The sequence below is a fragment of the Ursus americanus genome, chromosome 12 (genome assembly GCF_024610735.1).
Source record: "Ursus americanus isolate L20-20 chromosome 12, mUrsAme1.1.p, whole genome shotgun sequence".
Taxonomy (NCBI): domain Eukaryota; kingdom Metazoa; phylum Chordata; class Mammalia; order Carnivora; family Ursidae; genus Ursus; species Ursus americanus.
Window position 1 is genome coordinate 58,724,543 of NC_142138.1, and position 22,505 is coordinate 58,747,047.

The following is a 22,505-nucleotide window of genomic DNA, read 5'->3' on the forward strand; positions in this document are numbered from 1 at the left end:
TTGGCATGAGGAGCTGTGTGACCCAAAGTCACTCGCTCAACCTTTCTTTGCCTCGGTCTACTTGTAAGATGGGAAGGATGGCACTTGTGCCCTGGCTCCCCTTGCTTCGCGGGGTTTAAAGAGAAAGTGGAAGGAAGGAAGGGAAGCAGGAAGGACACTAACATTCATTGTGAGTGTGTACTAAAATCTCATCTGTTAGCGACGAAGAGGAGAATTCATGGGAATGCACTTGGAAAAGCAGGAAGCCTCGTCAGTGTGAAAGAGTCCCCTGGTCTTGTGACCGGTGTGGCTGCTGTCACGGTTGTGCCCTGCCAGCGCGCCTCATGTCTGATGTCTGAGGACTTCCCCTGGAAGTGCAGTGAGCATCATTCCAGCCCCCTACTTACCTGAGGGCTGCCTCCTGCAGGAAACCTTCCGAGATTAACTCCTGCTGCCTCCAAGGAACTCCTCTGTGGAGGTCTGGGCCTTGGCTCCTGTACAGCAAGTCTTGGCCAGAAAGAAAGAAAGAAAGAAAAAAAAAAAAAAGAGAGGATATTAAGGAATGATTGAAGGGGGTGGACCTTCCGTTCCCTCGTGGAGCCACTATTCCAGGTCAGGCATCGTGCTGGTGGGCTCACCTGCTCGCCCCTGCTGTGAACAGCCGAAGGCAGAGCCGCAGCACTTGAAGTGCAGCCCAGCCCGCTGGCGCCGATGCGTCCAGGGCCCAATCCCGGGCTTGCCGTGTTTTAGCTGTGACTCAGTTCCTCGCCCGTGAGCTCGTACCGTGGGGCCGGGATGTAAAGCCTCTAGAATAGGGCTTATCCCGTCGCACGCACTAAATGTTGCTTTCAGCAGACCAATCTCAGCATCGTCGCCGTGTTTTTCTTCTCTATTAGGACTGGAAGTGGGAGAGGTTTATGGTGGGCTGGGATAGGGACGCCTTTGGTGTTCCAAACTCATCCCCTGGACCACCTGTCATTTCAGCTGCCTGTGGAGGACAGTTCCCCAGCTGGCGGTGTCCCTCTCAATCTCTGTGTCTCTCGGCTTTTCTGACTCAGGGCTCTGTCTGAGGCCAGCGGGGCTTGCTCAGGCTGCCTGCGGTGGCCTGGATATCAGTGGGGTGGGGGTGGAGGTGTACCTCTCAATGTCCCAGCCTTCCGTCTGTTAGAGGGACAGTTCGTATTGTAGAGCGGGCTTCTCGGAGGGCTCCCATCTGTATCAGCTCAATCACGTGAGCCAGCTGGCCTGGAGCGGGTCAAGGTCCTGAGCAGTTTTCTCAACCCGCTCCTTGCGCCTGTGCTCCAGGCAGCTGAGCCGCTTCCTAGCCCTGCCTCCGGCTGGATCCCTGGGCGCTCTATCTTCAGGCCTGGCCTGTCTTCAGAGCTGCATTCATCAGCCTTATTTCCCGGGACTGTGTCTCCCTCCTGTGCCCCTGGGTGGGAGAAAGACCACCTTTTTCCCTGCTGCCCAAACCAGAAACCTGGGAGCCCTATCAGCTCTCTTTGCTTACCCCACCCCGACATCCCCTGTACTCAGTCCATCACTTGGCCTTGGCAACCGTTCACTTCTCTCTGATTCCCTTTCCAGCCCCTGCTACCCTGCTTTCAGCCACCAGCAGGCAGGGTCTGAGCCACCAGGCTCATGGGAGCTCCCCCTGGTCCTTTCTCCCCACGGTTGCCATAGTGATCTTCCTAAAGTGCAAATCCAATCATGTCACTTACCTCTTGACTCCTCATTGGCTCCCTATTGCTGTGACCCAGACTACAGGTTCTAGAAGGTAAGCAGAGCCCTTCGTGATCCAGTGTTCCCCTCCCTCCCTCCCCCATTGTCCCCAACTTAAAAATCTATACTGGCATCAAACTGAATGGCCCTGATGGCTCTACCTGGCCCCAAACAGATATATTAAATCAAGTCCTGAAGTCAGACAGACCTGGGGTTGAGTCCTGGCTCTGCTGCTTGCCACTCACGTGACCTCAAGGTGCGGTGTTTTTCCTCTCTGAGCGCCAATCTGTAAAATGGGACTAATGCCTAATGGTTCTTCTGGGGACCAAAGGAGACAATGCGCACGGAGTGTTTATTTCAGTGTCTCACCTGCAGGATGGGCTCAAGAAATATGAGCTTCCAGATGGTTCTAGGGCTTCCTGCTGTGGCTAGCAGCCTCTCACCCAGAACACACTGGTCCCCCACCCCCATCACCCCAATGGCTACTTTTCTTTCTTCTTTTTTAAGACTTATTTATTTATTTGAGAGAGAGAGAGAGCACGGCAGCAGGAAGGAGGGGAAAGGGGCAGAGGGGGAGGGAAAGAGAATCCTCCAGCAGACTCCCTGCTGACTGTGGAGCTCCATGTCAAGACCCTGAGATCATGACCTGAGCCAAAATCAAGAGTCGGCCCCCCAACCGACTGAGCCACCCAGGTGCCCCCCAATGACTCCTTCTCTAATAGTTAACTCATGTCACATTCTCCATGAAGCCTTTCGAGACCCTCTCCCTGGTCTTCACCCATCAGTGCAAGGCCTGCCTGCTGCCCAGGGCACAGACCTATCATATTGGGTTCTGGGAGCCCATCTCTGCCCCCCACTGGGCAGGGAGCATCCTGAGGACAGGTGCATGGGTCTTCGGCCTGCATCTGCGTGTCTGGTCCAGGCCAGGCACCGAGCAATCGCCCCAGCAGTGTTTGTGAACCAGATACATGGACTCCGCCGCACCCCACAGCTTAACAATCCCTTCTGCCTTTTAGCCCCCAGACTGGGCATCTCTGGAAGGCCCCTGCTTCTAAAGACCCCTCAGGCACTGCAGGGCCGGCCAGGAGCTGTTCCTGACCCTGGCCTAATCTGCAGAGAGGGGTCAAGAAGGACAGCGGGCCTTACAGCAGCCCCCACCATGGGGAACACACCCTCCCCTACGTCCGAGGATGGCAGAGGGGGCAGAGTGGTTCCCCAGAGGGGGGTGGCTCCCCGGCTGGCTCACAGAGAGGGTAGGCGACTTGCTCAAGTCGCACAGCTAGTCCAGGTAAGAGCCCGGGTTGGAACTCAGGCCCCAGGACTCACACTCTTAGCCATTCTGCTCTGTTCTTTCATGGCGTCCTATGGGCTGGACTGGATCTTGTACCCCTGCCCCTCTGTGCTGTAAGCTCTGCAAGGACCCTTAGACTCATGCTTCCCCACCTTCTGGCTGTTACAGGCCTTCTGGACTGCTGATGGCCTCCCGCTGTGCGTCGTTAAGACTTTTTCATGGCCTTGTGCTGACCTGGAATCTTCCTCCCCAAAGCCTTTACTCCGGGGTCTTCATTCTGCCTCTGGCCATGAAGCACAAATCCCACCTCCCCACCTCCGCCCCCAGCACACATCAGCACTCAGGCAGTTGAAGAGAGTGGCCAGGAGTCCTGCAGCTTCTCTTCTTTGAAGCCGTCATCCCCAGGCCCCCCCATTCCTCTAAGTACTCCATGGCTTAGTACCCCCATTCCTTTGTACCCCATCTGCATCTCTGCCAATGCTGGGGCCCTTCTCTTGGGGCACTGCCAGGGCAATTGCTCTTGGGGCCTTGCCGATCTCTGAAAATTAACTTTCAAGTGGGCCTCACACTGAGGTCCCAGGGAGGAGCCCTTTGACCCAGATGTGACCCAATCAGCCCAGAGCTTAGAGGGGGTGTTGGGGGGGGTGCTAGGACTGCTTTTGCTGCACGAATGTGCCTGGCACACACTGACTCCTTAGTGTCCACGTCCCGTGGCTGGTTCATCTGGGCCTGATTGTTACTCTGACCCCTACGTCCTCCTTTTCACCTCTGTACTGCCTTAGTCCATGGAGCAGGGGAATAGAGGAGACAAGCGAGAAGCAACTTAATATGGAAAATCCACAGGCCTGGCAGTTGTAGCCCCAGCCCTGCCATTGCCTGGGTGACCTTGGGTTTTTGACCTTGGGTAAGTCACTTCCCTTCCTTGGGCCTCAACCTCCTCATCTGTAACATGGGAAAGCTGGGCAACATGATCTATAGGACCCCGTTCTTGAGTTAGGACTGGTTCTTCGACCTCATCCCAGCTAAGGAATGAGAGGCCCGTGCAAGCAATGGACAAATCTCATTAACCAGTTTCGTAAGTGCTCCTCAGATAACTATTTTGCTGAGAGGACAGGGAGGCTCAGAGAGGCATGTGACCCACTCAAGGTCCCAAGGCTCACTCTAGAGGGGATTCACGCCCAGGCCCCTCTGACCCCCAAGTCAGCGGCCCCCATCACATCTCACTGCTTGCTTAAAAAGGGAGGAAGGAATTCTGGAGATGCCAAATCACTTTGAAATGAGTCCTGAAAAAATTTGAAACAGTGCAAACCTGATGCTCATTGCATCTTAATGATGTTGCCTGAATCCAGGAAGGGCCATGACAAGGGGGAACTCTGGGATTCTTCAGCTCTGAGGCCCTATGGAGAGAAAACGGGCCGACCTTGCAGCGAGAGAGATGGGGTAGACAGGGGATAACGACGGGCCCTATGGGACCTTTGACAGACCAAGGGACCCAAGGAAATCATAAAGAACAAGGCAGGGGCCTGACTGCCACACAGTGGGTGTGGATTTCCCCCTAATGCTAAGGAGATAGAGTCAGGGGAGTAAACGATTGGATAGGAGAGTATCAGGTGGCAAATATGTGTTTGTTGAATGGAATGAGCTCTGGTCTGGAGAGGCAACAGGACCTTGTCCAGGGAGCTCAGACCTGAGGATCTGGGTGACTCAGCCTCTCTGCCCCGGCTTTGAATTAGGGAAAAGGGAAGACAGAGAATGGAGGTGATGGAGACATCTTGGCAAGCTTCCTGGTGTTGCAGAGCCAGGATGCACCCGGAATAATGAAGGGGAGTGGACAGAGGCCTAGGGAGGTGAGGGATGGCTAGACAGAGGGACAGGGAGTTGGAAACGGTGTTTTTCCCTGCCCCTGCAAACTCCCAGCCCCAGCTTGGCTTGCCTTCTGGGCTCTGGAAATTCCGGGATCATCCAACAGTGCCACCCAGTGGCCATGTGAGAGAGGTGCAGAGAGCGGGCCCAGGAAACTGATACTAGATGGGAGAAAGGAAAAGTACCGAGGCTCCCAGAAAAATAGAAAGCTCTGTGCTTCTTCCTCCCTTGAGGATACGGCACACAGGTGTCTGGTTCTAGGCGGAGCTGTTCTGTCATGGTGCACACATCCCGGAGGACTTCATCTCTTCTCTCAACTCTGGCACTTAGAAGCTGCTGGGTTAAGCCAGCGCTCCCGTAATCCAGCAGTCCCCAGGCCCCCCTGGGCATGGACCTGAAGAGACAGGGGTGTCTGCAGCCCCTCCCCCAGGCCCCCTTTCTCGGGTGATGAAGGGATGAGAATGGAGCTGTCGGCTTGTTCTCTCCCGGGTTGATCTTGTCATGGTCAAGGTCATGGTTGTAGTGAGGTTAGCGCAATGGGGTCTCTGGGGCAGCAGTGGAAGGGGCTGGAAGTCACTTCACAATGGACTGCCTACCATGTCTGTCCTAGCTGCACTTTCTCTGAAGTTCATGAGCTTTGAGGAAAAAAGGAGAGCTCTTCCTCTAAAGAAGTTGGGACCCCAGCGTTCGGTCATGCAGAAGGCGGCATGGTTCCTAAGAAAAACTCAATAGCACCTAGCAGTGAGGGTCTCATTGAAGCCCTTCTGCCCAGGATTATGTTAAGGATAATACCTAACAGAGGTGGGTACTATTTTCATTCCCATTCTGCGAACACAGAAACCGAAGCTTAGCGAGGTTGCCTAACTGGCAGCCACGTAACCAGTAAGCAGGTGTGAGACACAGGAGATGGGTTGCGGTCTGTCTGACTCACCACACCCAGCTCTAAGCCGGGCACTACCCCAGCACCACGGGGGAGCACTCAGGGCTTGACTTGTAGGAGGTGCTCCACAAACATTAGTGGAAGTAGATCCTTCCCGAGAGCTGGAGAGGGGAGCAAGTTGTCAGCAACTGACTCTGACTCACGGCAGAAGGAACTGGCTTCACTGCAAGAATAAAGCACGAAAGTCCGTAAGACAAGGAAAGCCTTCCTGAAAGACGGGGTGCTTGAGAGGTGTCCTTAAGAAGAACGTCCAAAGGCCTCAGAAGGGGTATTGAGGTGAGGGTTGGGGCTTTCTGCATGGGGGCGTCTGCACACCTCACCCCTGCATTCACTCCCTGCAGAAACGCTCTTGGGACCAGCCTGTCTCAAACAGCCACCTCGGCCCTGCATCTTCTCGTGCTATGCTTCTCCCCATAGCATTTATCTCTACCTGCCAATTAGCTCTTCACGCATCCATTTTTGTCTGATTCCCTGCTGCTAGAATACAAATTCTAAGAGGTGAGATGTTGAGGATTTTGCTCTTTCCTGTGTCCCCAGTGCCTGGGATGCTGAAGGTCGTCCATCCATCTCTGTAAAGTAAATGCCTGAGTGGACGAGTGGATTCCAGGATGAGGGGATGGGAGGGACAGAGCTCGGAAGCCGTGTTGCCTGTCCCAGGAATACCGAGTCATACTGTAGGACGGGAGCAAGCAGCATGGAAGGACACGGTGAGACAGGAAAGGTCGTTCGGAAAGATTGGGGAAGGCCTCGAAGGCCATGCCGAGGAGTTTGATTTCTCTCGTCCTATAAGTGAGCGTGAACCTTGGAGGGTTTTGTGTAGGAGAGAGACAAGATCCAGCTAGATTTTGGAAAGATAACTCAGCAATGTAATACGGTTCGTAATGAGTTTTGTCATGAAGACGTAGTGTGGGGGCTGATCTGAGAGCAAACACAGGGACCCAGTGAGGAGGGGGTTGCTTTTCCTGGGCAGAGTCGACAGGGAGGGAGGGACAGAGCAGTGGTCAGGGTAGTAGAGAGAAAAGATCAATGGGGGGGGGCACTACAGGGGAGTCAACAGGACTCAGGAGAGGGAGAGGGAGAGCAGCGGGGCCTCTGGCCAAGCAAGAGCCTCAGAACGTGTGTGCGCCTCTGTGCACGCGAGCTCATATGGGTGTTGGGGGATGGAGTCCATGGAGGGGGGGCAATTCCGGCACACATGGGGGTTACAGGGCTGGTATGGCAGGTGACAGTGCTGGCCTGATGCTCAGGAGAGAGGGCTGGGGCTGGGTTATTTGGAGCTGTGGGGGGAGAATGAGAGCCTCCAGGATGAGAGTGTAGATGGAATGAGAAGAGAAGAACACCCACATTATGGGTAAAGGAAGAGAGAGGAGGGGGAGGAGCCCGTGGAGTCATGGTCAGAGGGGCAGGGGGAGGGCCTGAGAGCAGTGGCCCAGACAGCTACATCTGGGCCAGGGCCTCCCTGACACACTCACCTCCCCCACGGACATGACTTCCACAGCATCTGAGCCACGTGGCTCTCTCTCTCGTTCCCACACAGAAGTGTAGGATGAAGCAGGGTCTGACACCACTGGGTCCCTAGTTAGGGTCAATGTTTGTGCCACAATGGGGCCAACACTTCTACTTCAGGAGGAAGAAGTCATTTATTAGTGACATCTGTGGAGCTAAACATAATGCATGTTAGAAAACTGGCAGTCTCAGAGTTTTCTCCAGAGTAGCCCTATCCTTCCCATTCATCCATTTGCAAGAGTGGACTGCAGTCTAGAGATGGGACCCAGTGTCCACATGTGGGCTTTGGAGAAGGGGGGGCAGAGGAGTTTTGAACAGGGTTTGTGACCTGGAAATACCTGAGCTCAGAGAGGACAAGTGCGGGAGTACTGGGCACTGTGCCTTCAAGGAGACGTGGTGGCTGCCTCCTTCCCACGGCTTGCTGACTGGCAGGGGAGACAGACTTGCAGAAATCCGGTGATGGGTGCAAGGATGCCATGGGAGCCCAACTCACTCTGCCAGGTGGCTGTGGGGGTGGAGACATAGACGGCTCAGGACTTGGCCTTGGAACGCAGGGTCCCACCTGCTCCCTGCTGGGGTCCACGGGTCCACACTCCCATAGTAGAATCAGGTTAGCCACATGAAGAGAGACCTGCCAGCTTGGGATAAAAGGGTTTTCTTATCTTCTAATTATGTTTTGGAGGGTCTGAGGATCCCAAAATCTCAAGCTTTTCTCTGACTTTGCCATTTAGTTGAGGCCTGGCCCTGGAAGATGGTGATGCCCTCTGCTCTTTCTGTTTGGAATAACTGCTCTGGGTGGACTTTCCTTCTGGGACATGGGATGGAGGCGGTGCGGCCCTCTAGTGGGAAAAAGACCCAGGAGGGCTATGAAAGAGACATAACGAGAGGAGAAAAGGTATAGAAAGCCCTGCTCAGGGGTACTTGACATCATTACCTAGACTTCCAATAGGCAGCTCAAACTTGGTATGTCCAAACTGGAATTCTCCTTTCTGCTCCCCCGCCCCCAAACCTGACCCTCCCCCTGTCATTATGTGGCACCATTGCTCACTCCGTTGTTCAAGCCCAAGCCCTGGAGACAGCATTTTACTAAGCCATCAGTGAATCCTAATGTCTCTACCTTCAAAATGTATTCGGACTCTTGATGTCTCAGCTCCTCCAAGGAGCGAGGCAGGTACCAGACACTCCCATCTCTCACCTGCGCTCCCAACAGGTCTCTCTGCTCCTACCCGTGCTTGTAGAGAAGCCAGAGTGAATTTTTAAAAAATGTAAATCAGGTTGTGTCATGCCTTTGTTCAAAATCCAATGGTTGTTTACTGGCCTTAGAACTAAACCCACAGCTCTTCTGTGGCCTGGAAGGCTCTGCACCATCTGTGCCCTGGATACCTTTCTGACCTCATTTCCAACCACCTCCCGTGTTCACTCGGCTGGGCCAGCTGCCTCTTTGCCTACCCCCAACTCCAGCAAGCATATCCCTGCTGCAGGGCTGTGCATCGGCTATCCTCACCCCCTGGAAGATTCTTTCCCCATACATTCTCAGGACTTGCTTCCTTTATGGGGTTTCTGCTTATACCTGCTTTCCTAGGAGGTGCCTGGCACATACTGAAGGTATAAAAATGAATGAATGAATGAATGAATGAACGAATGATAATACCTGTATTAGCCCGGTACCTGGCATATAGGAAGGACTTAATAACCGGCATGGAATAATAGTCTGGCCTAAGTTCTCTTGTCTTGGCTGTGAAATCAGCTCCCACGCCCAGCAGTTCCTCTAGACCTCCAACAGAGTGGAAATCAGCTCTGCAGAAAGGACCAGATGCATGTACTGTTCATGGCCACCAGAGGGCGCTACACGCAGCGGCAACTGCACACTGCGGCACAGGCTGTGTCTGCAGCAGCTAGGGGACCTCAGAGCCACCCTGCCAGACCCCCCCAACCCGCCCACCCCGCAGCGCGGGAGAGATGGGAAGCAGACATTCTGAACCAGCACCTAGTTCCCTGATACCTGCTAACCGAGGGCTTCTTAAAAAGAGGCAGGTGAGATTTTGAAGGTCAAAAATCGTCCCCACCCCCAACTTTTTGTCAAACTCCAAACCCCAGCAGCTCCAGTGACCTGAGGTCATGTTACTGACAGCAATCCGCCACTCCCTGTTCTGCAAATAATGTCCAGAAACTGGAGCTTTAGTGTAATCGAGTAACACAAACCCCTCTACCCAACGAACGTATTTAAGCACCCACCCCTCCGGGGGCAGCATTCCAGCCTCCCCAGGCTGACTTGGGTCTCACCTCCCAGGAGGCCACTGATGCATGTGCACATCTCCCATAGCACATACTGCTCTGAACTATAGTTGTGTGACTTTCCCGAGAGGGAGCGGGAGCGAGGCGGGGGTAGATAGAGAAAAAGAGAAGAAGGAGAAAGACAGGGAGAGGGAGAGAGAGAGGTCAAGCACTCACTCGGTGAGTACCCAGAGCCAGGAGACTATCAGACTTCTTGGCCCCCAGACCAAATTTGACATCTCTAGAACCCAGACTCACGCCCTGTCCTCGCCCTTCCTGTCTGTCCTCAGGACCCCTCCCTTCCCCTCTGGGCGAATCCTGTGTGGGCAGGTGAGCCCTTGGTACAGCGGTGTCTTAGTGGTACCTCCCCACTTCTTGGGCACATCCGGCATACTGGGGACCCACTGCTCACTGCTCGAAACCCCATCCCAGGTCCTCAGGTGTGGTCCTCACTGGGATTGGTGGGATGACTTCCTGAGGGTAAGCAAACTATCTCTTCCAGGCACAGCTGCCCATGGTCTCGCCTGTCTGTCCCACGCTCCTTCTCAGGGGCCGAATGTTGTGTCACTGAGAATGGGGTCTTCACTTAGCAGAAGGCCAGAAAGTGGGAGTGGGCAGGCAGAACAGGGCAGGGAGTGAGGTGGTGAACTGTTGGTCTCGCCAAATAACGTCCTGCGGTGAGGATGTGGGTGGGAGTTGAATATGGGATCGGGGCCAAGTAGCTCCTGAATTGGGCTTAGTCAGGCTCCCAGGTACTCCCACTCTCCGCATAGCTCTGCTTTTTGGTCATTCCCACTGAAAACTCCTTTTAAAATATCCTCCCCACCCACCCCCAGGAACCCCGTGTGTGGGATCATTTTGCCTGCAAAACAAACTGCTTTTATTATGTAACGATGAGTGTGTCTATCCACTGTAAGCAATGTGAACATTTCTAACAACCAACATAACTTCTGGCCAGCATGAGAGGCTGCTGACTGCCTCGCTCAAGTGTGAGAATTCAGCCCAAAGTAAAGCGACTTGACATTCTGTTGTGCCTGGGCTGCCTTGTTAAAAGTAAAGGTGTGACTTCTCCTCAGGCTTTTTGGAATTCTAAAATAACTAGAGTGCTGCCGTCTTATCCGCTGGATACCAAGTCTCTGGAGATGCCTGAGTGTGGACCCTGGCTTTGGCATCTGGCATGTTCTGTCCTCCAAAGTCCCACTCCTTAGAATGCTGTGTTTTGGTGGGTGAATAAGGGTACATTAGCTAACTTTTTACAAGTTTCCATAAAAAAGTGGATTAGTGGGCCAATTTCAACTCTGGCCATCCCAGGTAGCACAATGCTTTAGCTCAATAAAATACGAGTGTCTTTGGAACATAAAATTATAACTCCATTAAAAACAACAACTGGTAAGATTTCCAGCTATGGCAGAGTGAAGAGGTTGGCAAATCTCATCAAAAATAATGTTATACTGGACAAAATTGTTCAGAGCCATTTCAGGGCTCTGAACATTGGTCAGATACAAAATAACACATTGAAAAATGTTTATTCGTAAAAAAATTCTTGAAATCCTGGTCAGAACAATGGGAGTCTGTGGTGGTCTTGCTCAGAGCGGCCCTCCTACCTCCAAGCTTGGGAGAGGCAGAGCTCCCAGAGTGTGGCTGGCTCTGAAAACCAACCGTATCATTGCTGGTGCTCTTGGTTTGGAGAGGAGGGCTAAAGTCCCGTGTTCAGCGGAGTTTTCAGTAGAAGTGGTAAATGTGGAATGAAACAAATGGGAAAGCCCACAGCCCTGTTTGCTTGAAGCTTCACACTGTTTGGGGTGGGCAGCAGACCCGTAGAGTACTCAGAAATTTAGCAGGAAAACCTGGAAATAAGATAGTCACAGAGGGACTAGATAAACACTCCCCACATCTCTGTCTGACTGGGAGTTGTGCTCATGCACAGGAAAGTTCTGGAAGGATCTGGTGGAAAATAAAAGCTGACTTAAGAACCTGCCTCAGCTTTGAATTCACTCCTCAGCCCATAGGTAAAGGGGTGGAAGCTTTACTGGCTCAGGAGCTTGGGTATAGTCTTTGACCAATCATTGGCTGATCATTAAGCTATGCAGACCAAGGGTAGACCTTCTAGAGACAGCCTTAAAAAAATAGGAATAAGGGGAAAAAAAAACAACAACTGAGCAGACCCATCAGTGAGGCACCTTGCAGAGAGACAAAGAACCACAGTTTAAACCCAGGCAAGTTACTCAAAGGACAAAACCAAACCAAACCAAAACAATAAAAATTCTGAGAGGAAAAAAATCAGAACCCAGAGTTTCTACAAAATATTACCTAAAAATTTCCAGTTTTCAACAAATTACAAGACATTCAAAGAAATAGGAAAATGTGCTCCACACTCAGGAAAAAAAAACAGTTAAAAATGGTCCTTGGTGGGCCCAGATTTTGGATTTAGCAGAAAAAGATTTCAAAGTAGCTATTACAAATGTTTAAAGAATTAAACATGTTTAAAGAATTAAAGGAAAATATTATAAAAATGGCTTAACAAGTAGGGAATCTAAATAATAAATAGAAACTCTAAAAAAGGACCACATGTTTCACTAAATAGGCTTAAGAGTGTATTTGAGATGTTGGAAAATCGGTTAACATGAACGAAGATCAGTAGAAATCATCCACTATAAGGAACAAAGAGAAAAAAATGGAAGAAAAGTGAACAGAGAACTATGATATCTTTGGGACAACGGCAAATATGCCCCCAAAATGGGCAATGAGACTCTCAGAAGGAGAGGAAAGAGAGAAAAGAGCAGAAAAAAATGTGTGAACAAAAAGTGGCTGAAAACCTCTCAAATTTGATCAGAAACATTAATCTGCAGATCTGACAAGCTCAACAAATCCCAAATATGGTAAACACAAAGAGATCTACACCTAGACACATGAAAGTCGAAGTTTTGACAGCTAAAATGAAGAGAAAATTTTGAAAGCAGTAGGAGAAAAATGCTTCATCATGTACAGGGGAGCAAACACGTGGTCAAGAACTGACTTCTCCTGAGAAACAATGGAGGCTCCAAGGCAGTGGAACGATATAGTCAAAGTACAGGGCAAGGGGAGTCAAATAGGAATTCTATATCTACTCAAACATCCTTCAAAAACGAAGTCAAATATAGCTTAAGAATATTATTTTAAAAGAATAATACAAAAAATATAAATTTAAAAAGAAAAGCCTGATGCATCCAAATTTGTGGGATACCATAAAAGCAGCCTGTAGGGGAAATTAATGGCATCATATGCCAGTATTAGAACGGATCTCAAACCATTGACCTGCGTTTCACCTTAAGAAACTAAAAAAAGGGGAACAAAGGAAGCGCCACATAAGCAAAAGGAAGGGAAAAAAGAGTAGGGTGGAAATGAATAAAATAGAAAATAGTAAACAGTAGTGAAAGGATACACCCTCTCACTCATAATTAAGAGGAATTGCATATTAATGCTACCCTGAGACATCAGTTTTTTTCACATCAATTTGGCAGGAATTCAAGTTTGACTATGCACTTTGTTTTCTGGGCTTTGAAGAAATAGGGACTCTCATCAGTAGGTTGTTGATAGGGGTGTTAATTGGTTCGACCCCCCATGGAGGGCAATTTGGCAATAGTCTTCCGAATTACAAATGCACTTACCCATTGAGCTAGTAATCCCATCCTGGGAATTCATCCTACAAGTATACGCGCGTATATCATCAGAATGACGATGAAGGACACGGTTATTCGTGGTAGAATGACTGTGATAGTAAGACTGGACATGGCCAAAGTGCCCGTCACTAGGGGATTGGTAAAACGGACTGTGGTTTATGTACATATGGAATATTAGCTACTGTAAAAAGAGATTGAGTGCCTTTATGTTTGGATATAGAAAAAAAAAAGCTCTGGATTTATTATAAAGTGAAAAAAAAAAGCAAGGGGAAACAGGGTATTTAGTGTGCTACCATTTGAATATATAAGTGGAATAAAAATATACATTTGTATTTATTCATATCTGCACAAAGAAATACTGGAAGGATATAAAATAAATTAAACTAATGGTTACTTCTAGGGATTATAAAATGGGGTGGTCAGGGCAGCATGAGAATGAGACTTATCAATGTGTATGTTTATTATTTTGATTTTTTATCTATATGAAACATTACCCTTCAAAACAACAACCAAAAAAAAAAAACAACCCTATTTTTAAAGGTCACCATTAGTGGACGTTAAAAAACACATACATACAACCACTTTGAGATGCCACAGTCCACAGGATCAGGTATGAACTCCTAAATCTGCACTCAAGAGTCTCAGTTTCCCAGCTTTATCTCCGCTCAGCCTTGCCCAGACCTCGGGCTCCAGCCACACTAGGTTGGTGCTGAGTCCCTGAGAACACCATGTGCTCTGGGGCCTGAATCTTGCTCCTCCAACCTCCCTGTGTGGAGTGCCATTCCCTTCCTCTCAAGCAATAATGTCTTGAGCCCTCTTCCTGCTTCCCTGGGAGGCTTTAATAATAAGAAGAATGTAACAAGGAGTCTGACAATGATGGTGATGGTGACGATGATGACGATGATGGCTAGAACCACGGTCTACCAGGAACCTTCTGGGTTGGCACGGTGGTAGGTGTTCTTTTACATCTCTTTTCATCTTGCCACCAAGGAGGGAGGAATTGCTATGTCCCACACAGGAAACTCGAGCCAGAGGTGGCTCACATAGTGACCCAAACCTTAATCTAAATATCTGGGGTCACATGGGCCTGGGCTAGGCTCCCAGCTCAGCTTCTTCCTGGCTCTGTGATTTTGGAAAGCTACATCCTCTACAGAAGCTTTAATTTCACCACCAGTAAAATGGGCATAATAAACAGTTCCTGCTTGAAGACATTGTTAAGGATGAGATGAGACACTGGGAAGAAAACATTCCACACATTGCTTGGCACATAGTAAGTGTTTGCTTAATGTCCAGTCGCAAAGGGTTTGTAGTTCCAGACTCCAGCTACTATCCCATGTAGAAGTCTCCCTCCCCTGAAATGCAAAATCCTAGCCACCCAAACCTCCTGGTATCACCAACAATTACCATGCCAGCTAATGCCATGTTATCTCTACCCACTTCTATGTGTCCTTATCCATTGGATTGTAAGGGCTCAGGACCAGGACTAGGTCTGCATTTCTCTGTGTGGACACTCCATGACTAAACCTGGCACTTAATAGATGCTCATTGAAAATCTGATGATTAGTTAAATCTGAAGAAAGACAATAGGGAAGGGGGAAAAAAGGTAGGAGAAGAAAACTAAAATAAAACTAGAGATATCTTAAAAACTAGTTTAATTATAGAAAACATTGGTGCCAGATTTGGTTTCAGGAGGAAGTGAGAGAAGCAGGAACCCTATGAGGTAGACAGGAAGTGAAATAGCAAGGACAGGAATGGGGGGAAAGAGGTATTGAAAGTAGTGCTGTGCGTTGAGGAAACATTTATATTTAGAGGAGCTGCTCTTGGGCAATGTTGAGTTTCCCCTTTTCTTGAATTCGATAAGGTGTTGAAAGGAGATTCAAAAGACACATAGACCAATGGAACAGAATAGAGAGCCCAGAAATGGACCCTCGGCTCTTTGGGCAACTAATATTTGATAAAGCAGGAAAAAACATCTGGTGGGAAAAAGACAGTCTCTTCAATAAATAGTGCTGGGAAAATTGGACAGCTACATGCAAAAGAATGAAACTTGACCACTATCTCACACCATACACAAAAATAAACTCCAAATGGATGAAAGACCTCGAGGTGAGACAGGAATCCATCAAAATTCTAGAGGAGAACATAGGCAGCAACCTCTACGACATCGGCCAAAGCAACCTTTTTCATGATACATCCCCAAAGGCAAGAGAAACAAAAGATAAAATGAATTTATGGGACTTCATCAAGATTAAAAGTTTCTGCACAGCCAAGGAAACAGTAAAAAAAACTAAGAGGCAGCCCACGGAATGGGAGAATATATTTGCAAATGACACTACAGATAAAGGACTGGTATCCAAGATCTACAAAGAACTTCTCAAACTCAATACACGAGAATCAAATAAACAAATCAAAAAATGGGCAGAAGATATGAACAGACACTTTTCCAATGAAGACATACAAATGGCTAACAGACACATGAAAAAAATGTTCAAAATCATTAGCCATCAAGGAAATTCAAATCAAAACCACACTGAGATACCACCTTACGCCAGTTAGAATGGCAAAAATAGACAAGGCAAGAAACAACAATTGTTGGAGAGGATGTGGAGAAAGGGGATCCCTCCTACATTGTTGGTGGGAATGCAAGTTGGTACAGCCACTCTGGAAAACAGTGTGGAGGTCCCTTAAAAAGTTAAAAATTGAGCTACCCTATGATCCAGCCATTGCACTACTGGGTGTTTACCCCAAAGATACAGACGTAGTAAAGAGAAGGGCCATATGCACCCCAATGTTCATAGCAGCAATGTCCACAATAGCTAAATCGTGGAAGGAGCCGAGATGCCCTTCAACAGATGACTGGATTAAGAAGTTGTGGTCCATATATACAATGGAATATTACTCAGCTATCAGAAAGAACGAGTTCTCAACATTTGCTACAACATGGACGGCACTGGAGGAGATAATGCTAAGTGAAATAAGTCAAGCAGAGAAAGACAACTATCATATGATTTCTCTCATCTAATGAACATAAGAACTAGGATGATCAGTAGGGGAAGAAAGGGATAAAGAAAGGGGGGGGGTAATCAGAAGGGGGAATGAAACATGAGAGACTATGGACTATGAGAAACAAACTGAGGGTCTCAGAGGGGAGGGGGTGGGGGAATGGGATAGACCGGTGATGGGTAGTAAGGAGGGCACGTATTGCATGGTGCACTGGGTGTTATACACAACTAATGAATCATCGAGCCTTACATCGGAAACCTGGGATGTACTGTATGGTGACTAACATAATATAATAAAAAATCATTAAAAAAAAAAAGCCACTGCTAGTTCCCAAGAGCCTTACCCAATGAAGCCTTATTATTTCCAGACAATGGTTGTGGTCGATGGGGCTTTTCACTGATTATAGGCTGCTCATGTGCCCCGATGGGCAGGAAAAGGCAGTGTGCAGCTGGGAACGTTAGTGGGCATGGGTCATGCAAGACCAAGAAGCAATCCCCAACTCTGTCCTCCACCCTGGGCATGTCCTGAGTCTAGCAAAATAGGCGAGGAGGAGTGAAATGCTTTCCTCTTCTTCTATGTTCATCCTCAGAAATCCCACCCATCTTAAGGTTTGCTGCCAATGATCCTTCTAGATGTCAGAGCATCTAGAGCTGCTAGATGTCAGAGCTGACCTGGTCATCCTCTACATTCCATAGCACTGTTTTCTACTCTGTGATGGGGTTCACCCCAAACTGTTTCGTGTGAGAGGAATGAAAGAGAAAGATTCTTCACCCTAGTCTGTAAACTCCTTGAGCAGGGATCTATCTTCTTCATCCTCGTACTGCCTCAGGGGCCTCATTCACTTCTTGGCACCTGGTGCCTAACATATAACAGATGCCCTGTATATTTTTTATTGGTCAAGTTCTCTTTGTAGAGGGCTGGAGGAGAGCAGATGATGTAAAGGGCAGGGAGCCCAGATTAGATGTCCCATCGTAGTGTCCCTGGACATCCCACATCTTTTCAGCAATCATACAAGATTGTCTTGTATGTTTTAGACCCATGTCCCCCAACCAGATCCTTGAGAGCAGAGATGGACTAACTTGGGCTCAAAGCAGGCACAGAGTGAGTGCAGAATGATTGTTAAGTAGTGGACACAACTTCACAATGCCGTCCATTGACTTCGAACCCAGCAGAGCCATTTCCTCTGGGAGTCATGGCCTTGCCCTTCAAACCTGGGAGCAAGTGCCTGGCTGCAGGGCCTCACCTGCTTTCCTCAAACTCCCATCTGATTTCATTCACCTCCCAGACCAGATCCATGAGGATCTGCAAGAGTGTTCCCAAACTTGCACATTAGAATCTCCTGGGAGAGTTAAAAAAATTCCTGATATCCAAGCCATGTTTCAGATCAACTAAATCAGAATGTTTGGGATGGGTAAGAGCCTGGCACCAGTGATTTTTAAAGATTCCCAAGTGATCCCAAGGATTCTAAGTTTTGGAACCACTTGTTTGGGAGATATTCCAATAAACTGGAAAGATAAATTACGAAGGACACTCATACCTCTGACACAACATAAATGGGGTAACCATCCTAGGACATGTGTCAAGGAGCAAAGGATTTGCTGTGACAGCCAGAATTTACAGATCACTGGAGAAGCAGGCTCAGTTAGGTACCTAAGCATGGTTGCTCTCTTTTTCCTGTGTGCTTATTCAGTCTTGTGATTGTTTCTTGCCATGTTTTTGTTCTCACTCGACTGTGAGCAACTTGAGAGCAGGACCCATGTCTTCATAAGCACACCAAGTGTCTGACCCGCAGTGGATGAGTGACATGTGCTTGTGCAATAATCATGTCCGTGAGTTCATTCATTAATTCGCTGACTCATTCATTTATGCAGGCACGCAGTCAACAAATGATAATAATGGCAGACAGAAGACATAGCATGGGCAGAGAAGAGGATTTAATTGGGAAGAGGGAGAAAAAAAATATAGATTCCATGAGGAGACAGAGTCAAAAGTCGGGGAGTAAAAGCCAAAGAAGAAAAGAGAAAAGAGTATTCATTCATGTAATGCAGCAGTATGCAAGTCAGGCTGGAAGAAGCGTACGTTTTTTAATCAAGTGGACTCAAAAGTTAGTCACCATCTGTAAGTACTCTGTACTTTTTCTCCTTTTTAGTCTATTAATCACAATAAAATCAATTAATTACTATGGTACTGTTTGCATAATGTCTTTTTCCTCCTCCAGGCTGTTAACTCCAGGAGGGCAGACCTTACGCATGGCAGTCGCCTCCATGTCCCCAGTGCCTAGCACACTATGACATACAATGGTGCTCAGTAAACATTTCCCAAGTGACTCAGCAGATTGCTCATGGCATCAGTTCTTTCTTCTATTAAAAAATTCTTGACATACTCATCTCAAGGTTGTTATAAGGAATAGTTAAGATAATAATATATCTCAGTACCTGGGGCATGGTAAGCATTCACCAGTTGTTAATTATTATTATTATTAGGAAAGAAAATGCCTACTCTGTGCCAGCCTCTGGGCTAAATAGTGGCCAAAAAGAGACAATTGAAAGAGCAAAGAAATTGCACCTTTTAGAAAGAGTAAGGATTTCAGGACCCCAGTATCACCACCTTCGCAGCTCAAAGAGCCTCAGCAAACTCCAGCATCCACTGACAACACCCTCCCTGGCCACACGCCCAAGAGTCTGCGAGTCCTGGAACCACTAAGACTGTTCTTCCATGACACCACCACCAGATGGCAGCACAAAGCCCACTGATGGCGGGGCCCAAGGCAGGCCAGGGATGGGTCCACACCCTGCGCAGGGTCTCTGTCTGAAACACTGAAGAAGGAGGGGACCAACCCTGCCCCTCTGGTCTTGATGCGCTGTTTGGGAGTTACAATCAATGCTGTGGTATTGGCCCCTTCCTTTCAATTTTCAATCCCCAGATTTCAGCCTGTTGCTCTGGAGTCACCTTATTCGGAACCCTTCCCAGAGCACATTCCTTTCAACTTCATTCCACCACAGACCCCCATATTGCTTTTTGGGAAGGCCCAGAATCCCCTGTTTGGCCCTTAAGATGTGTCCCCATCAAAGTTCACCACCTTATGCCTGTTGTTTCTCAATATGGCTCATGAGACACCTCCCGTCCTCTCTGCCTTTGCTCACATTGTTCCTTGTCTGTTAATACCCACCCATCATACTCCTATTTGCTGCCCCTATTTTTCTCTCACCTCCTTGAAGACCCAGCCCAGAGCTCACCTCAAGGAAGTCTTCTAGTTTGACACCAGATGAAGGCTTACTTGTTGAGTGCCCCATCAGCACTTGCTTTCTTGGTAAGTGCACTCTGTTTCCGCTTTGGTGGTTTACCTGTTTGCATGATGCTTTACCAACAATCTCCAGGTGTTTCCTGTCACAGCAGTAGGGGAGAGCAAGAGTAGGTTTTTCTCCTCAAAGGAAAGCAAGTTCTTTTCTCCTCCTCTGGCCTGTGCCCTGCATTCATCAAGCCCTTAAATCATTACAGATGAGCCAAAGAGAGAAAGAAGGAGGTCTGTGAATGGCACCTGGGGATGACAGCAGGGGGTACCCTGGAGAGAAGCTTGGGGAAACCATCCAGATCCCCTGTGCGCCCGAGGCTCTTTGGTGAGCAGGATGGGAAGGACACTATAGAAGCCTAAAGTCCCTGGGGAAATTGGATTTTTATTCTCGGAAATCTAGTGCCTTCTGAGGCTTACTAAGAAAATGCAATCTCCTCATTCATTCATTCATTCATTCATTCAGAACAATGTGTTGAGCACTGACAGGCCTGTAGGAACACACAGATAAGACCCAGTGCCTGTCTTCAAAACCCTCAAAGCCTAATGGGTACATAGGCTAGTGAATAGCCAATTACTGTGGAGCAGGAGAAGTGCTATGAGGAAGCAAAGTGCAGGGTGCTGTGGGAACACAGAAAGGGAGGGGTTGGGGGAGGCCATGGAAGCTTCCAGAATCAGTGACTAGGAGTTGAGCACCAAAGGGCCAGCAGGAGCTAGTTAGCCATAGGAAGAATTAGGAAAAGGAATCAGCACTTGTGAAACCATGAGGGGAGACAACATAGAAGGCCCAGGTATCTTAAGCAATTCATTACGACCAGAGCATCCCATGCAGGAAAACACAGAGAGGTGCATGGAGAGGGTAGCAGGAGCCAGATCTCATAGTGTCTGTCTGGAAGGCTCTGCAAAGGCTATTTGGACTTTTCATTGGAGCAAATAGCCTGGAGGGATTTTAAGCAGAGGGGTGACATGATTTGATTTTCCTGTTAAGGACATTCACTCTGGCTGCTGAGAGACAGATGGGAGTGAGTGGTGCAGGAGGTGGGGAGGCCAGAGGAGAAGCCAGAAGGCAAGCTACTGCTTGTCCCCGCAGACACCATGTGGGCATGAGCTGGTAAGAGATACTGCAGCGGTGGGGTCACAGGCTCAGTGACCTGGGTGGACCTTGCAGAGTCTGAGGGGTCCATGGCAGGCCTGAGTGGGGAGTGCAGTGAGATTTAGAGGTTGCCTGGAACTCAGGAGACAGTCTGGGGCTGGATCCCTAAGGAGATCTGGAGTCTGCACGGATGAGACCTCCAACATGGATAAGAGGACACTAGCGGCAGGGTTGCAGAAGAGAGGGTAACAGGGACATTTAGGGACCTGGAGGAGAAGGAGGAGCTGCCAGGGGAATGGAGAAGGCAGGTCCAGAGATTCGGAAGACAGATTGGGGGCAGTGATGATGGAGAAGTCCTAATAGAGGTAGGGGGCAGTCAAAAGCAGCTGAGCTCAGGCATCTGGAGTCAGCAACAAGGAGGTCGTGGTTTCAGGTGACAGTGTGGAGCAGAAGCCTAGGCCATGCGCCAAGGGGTGAGTGGGATATGAGGAGACAGGGAAAAGGACTCAGAGCTACCCTTTGAAGAAATCTGAATATAAAAGAAAAAAGTAAAATGGCAGCGGTAGAAGGGGATGTCAGAATAAAGAAGAGTCTTCTTTGTTTGAGGCTTTTTGGTTTGGAATGGAAGAAATGCATGGAGGGAAATGGCTACGGGATGAGCAGTTAAGGATGCAGGAGAAGTAAGGAAAGAGAATTCCCAGAGGGAGGAAGGCTGGCTGAGCACAGGTGGAGGGAGAGCCATCCGGTAGGACCTGTTGCACTTGTTTGATGAGAGAGAGGCAAGTGGGCTCTGCTGAGAGCCAGGCGGGGTGGAGTCGGGGCTCTGCAGCCCAGAGCAGAAAGCTGTTCACTGAGGCAGACTGAGCTCTGTCCGAGCATGGTGGAAGAGAAGGACGGCGCAGTACCCCTATCCTCATGGCTCTGCCATCTTCTCCATCAGGACTCTGTAATCTGGGGAAAGGAGTCAGGAAGCCAATGTAGTCTCCATCCAGTTCTGGGGTGTGATTTGCTGGGGAGGGAGGGTGACAGCAATACAATGAGTGTTATTAAAGTTGAAAATTCAGCAAGAAAGCACTTAAAGCAATGATCAAGGGCTCTGGGCCACCTATTGGCCAGAGTGAAGACAGGAGGAAGGCGACAGCCTGGGAGGAAAAGAGAGTGATCAAAGGTAGGGGGTGTTGATAAGGTGTCCAAGCCAAGCAGAGGGAGTTGGGAGAGCTTGAGGGCTGGGTGAGATGGCGTGTTGGTTTAAAATTCCCAAGAAGCAGCAGGTCTCATCAAAGTCCTGGATGTGACCCTGGGTGGGGAGCCCAAATGGAATTGGGATGTGGGATCCAGGAGTAGAAGAGGTAGAGGTGCTGAATGGACAGAGCACAGGAGCCTCATGTCAAGGTGATGCCTGGACCTGAGGGCCAGGGCCCCAGGCTTTCCATGACTGGAGAGGGACCAGGTTGTTGACAGACACTGAACAAGGAGGGGAAGCTGGTGCTTCAGCCAGGTCCCAGGAGCTTCACTAGAGCAGCTGTTTTTATAGGAGGGCTGGGGGTAGTGGCTCTGAGAAGAGGGGCATGGGGGACAATGAACCATCGTTATCTGAAAGGGCTGCAGACTACATGGCCGTAGGGGAGTGTGAGGTGTCCTTAAGATGAGGAGTGCAGGTGGCGCTGGATCTAGCAGCTGAGATGCAGGGGCTTGCCTGAGTACAGGCAGCGAGAAAGTGGCTGAGACAAAATTGAAATTAACCTAACGTGTGTATTCATTTCCTTTTCCTACCGGCAGGATTGCAGGGAGTCGGAGTGGGGATGGGCTCCTGGCTCCATCCTGGTGTCCACCCCAGCACCTACCCTTGGATCTGCCTGGATACTGTGGTTCTGCATGAGATTTTG

At 49.1% G+C, this 22,505-nt stretch overlaps 1 protein-coding gene across 6 annotated transcripts in view; it reads right to left on the bottom strand.

Annotated features, from left to right (window-relative positions):
* KCNA2 (potassium voltage-gated channel subfamily A member 2) overlaps nucleotides 1-22,505 on the bottom strand; it is a 58,825-nt gene that overhangs the window by 33,601 nt on the left and 2,719 nt on the right. For 2 of the 6 annotated variants that reach the window (XR_006780327.2, XM_087866159.1), the window contains exons 2-5: nucleotides 19,474-19,621; nucleotides 1,118-1,749; nucleotides 618-877; nucleotides 387-486 (exon numbers count right to left, since the gene is read on the bottom strand). The gene's annotated coding sequence lies outside the window, so the exon portion shown is untranslated. Of the gene's footprint in view, nucleotides 1-386; nucleotides 487-617; nucleotides 878-1,117; nucleotides 1,750-1,909; nucleotides 3,350-19,473; nucleotides 19,622-22,505 lie in introns of those variants that run through there. The other 4 variants (XM_087866158.1, XM_045801538.2, XM_045801541.2 and 1 more) reach the window with 4 other exon arrangements.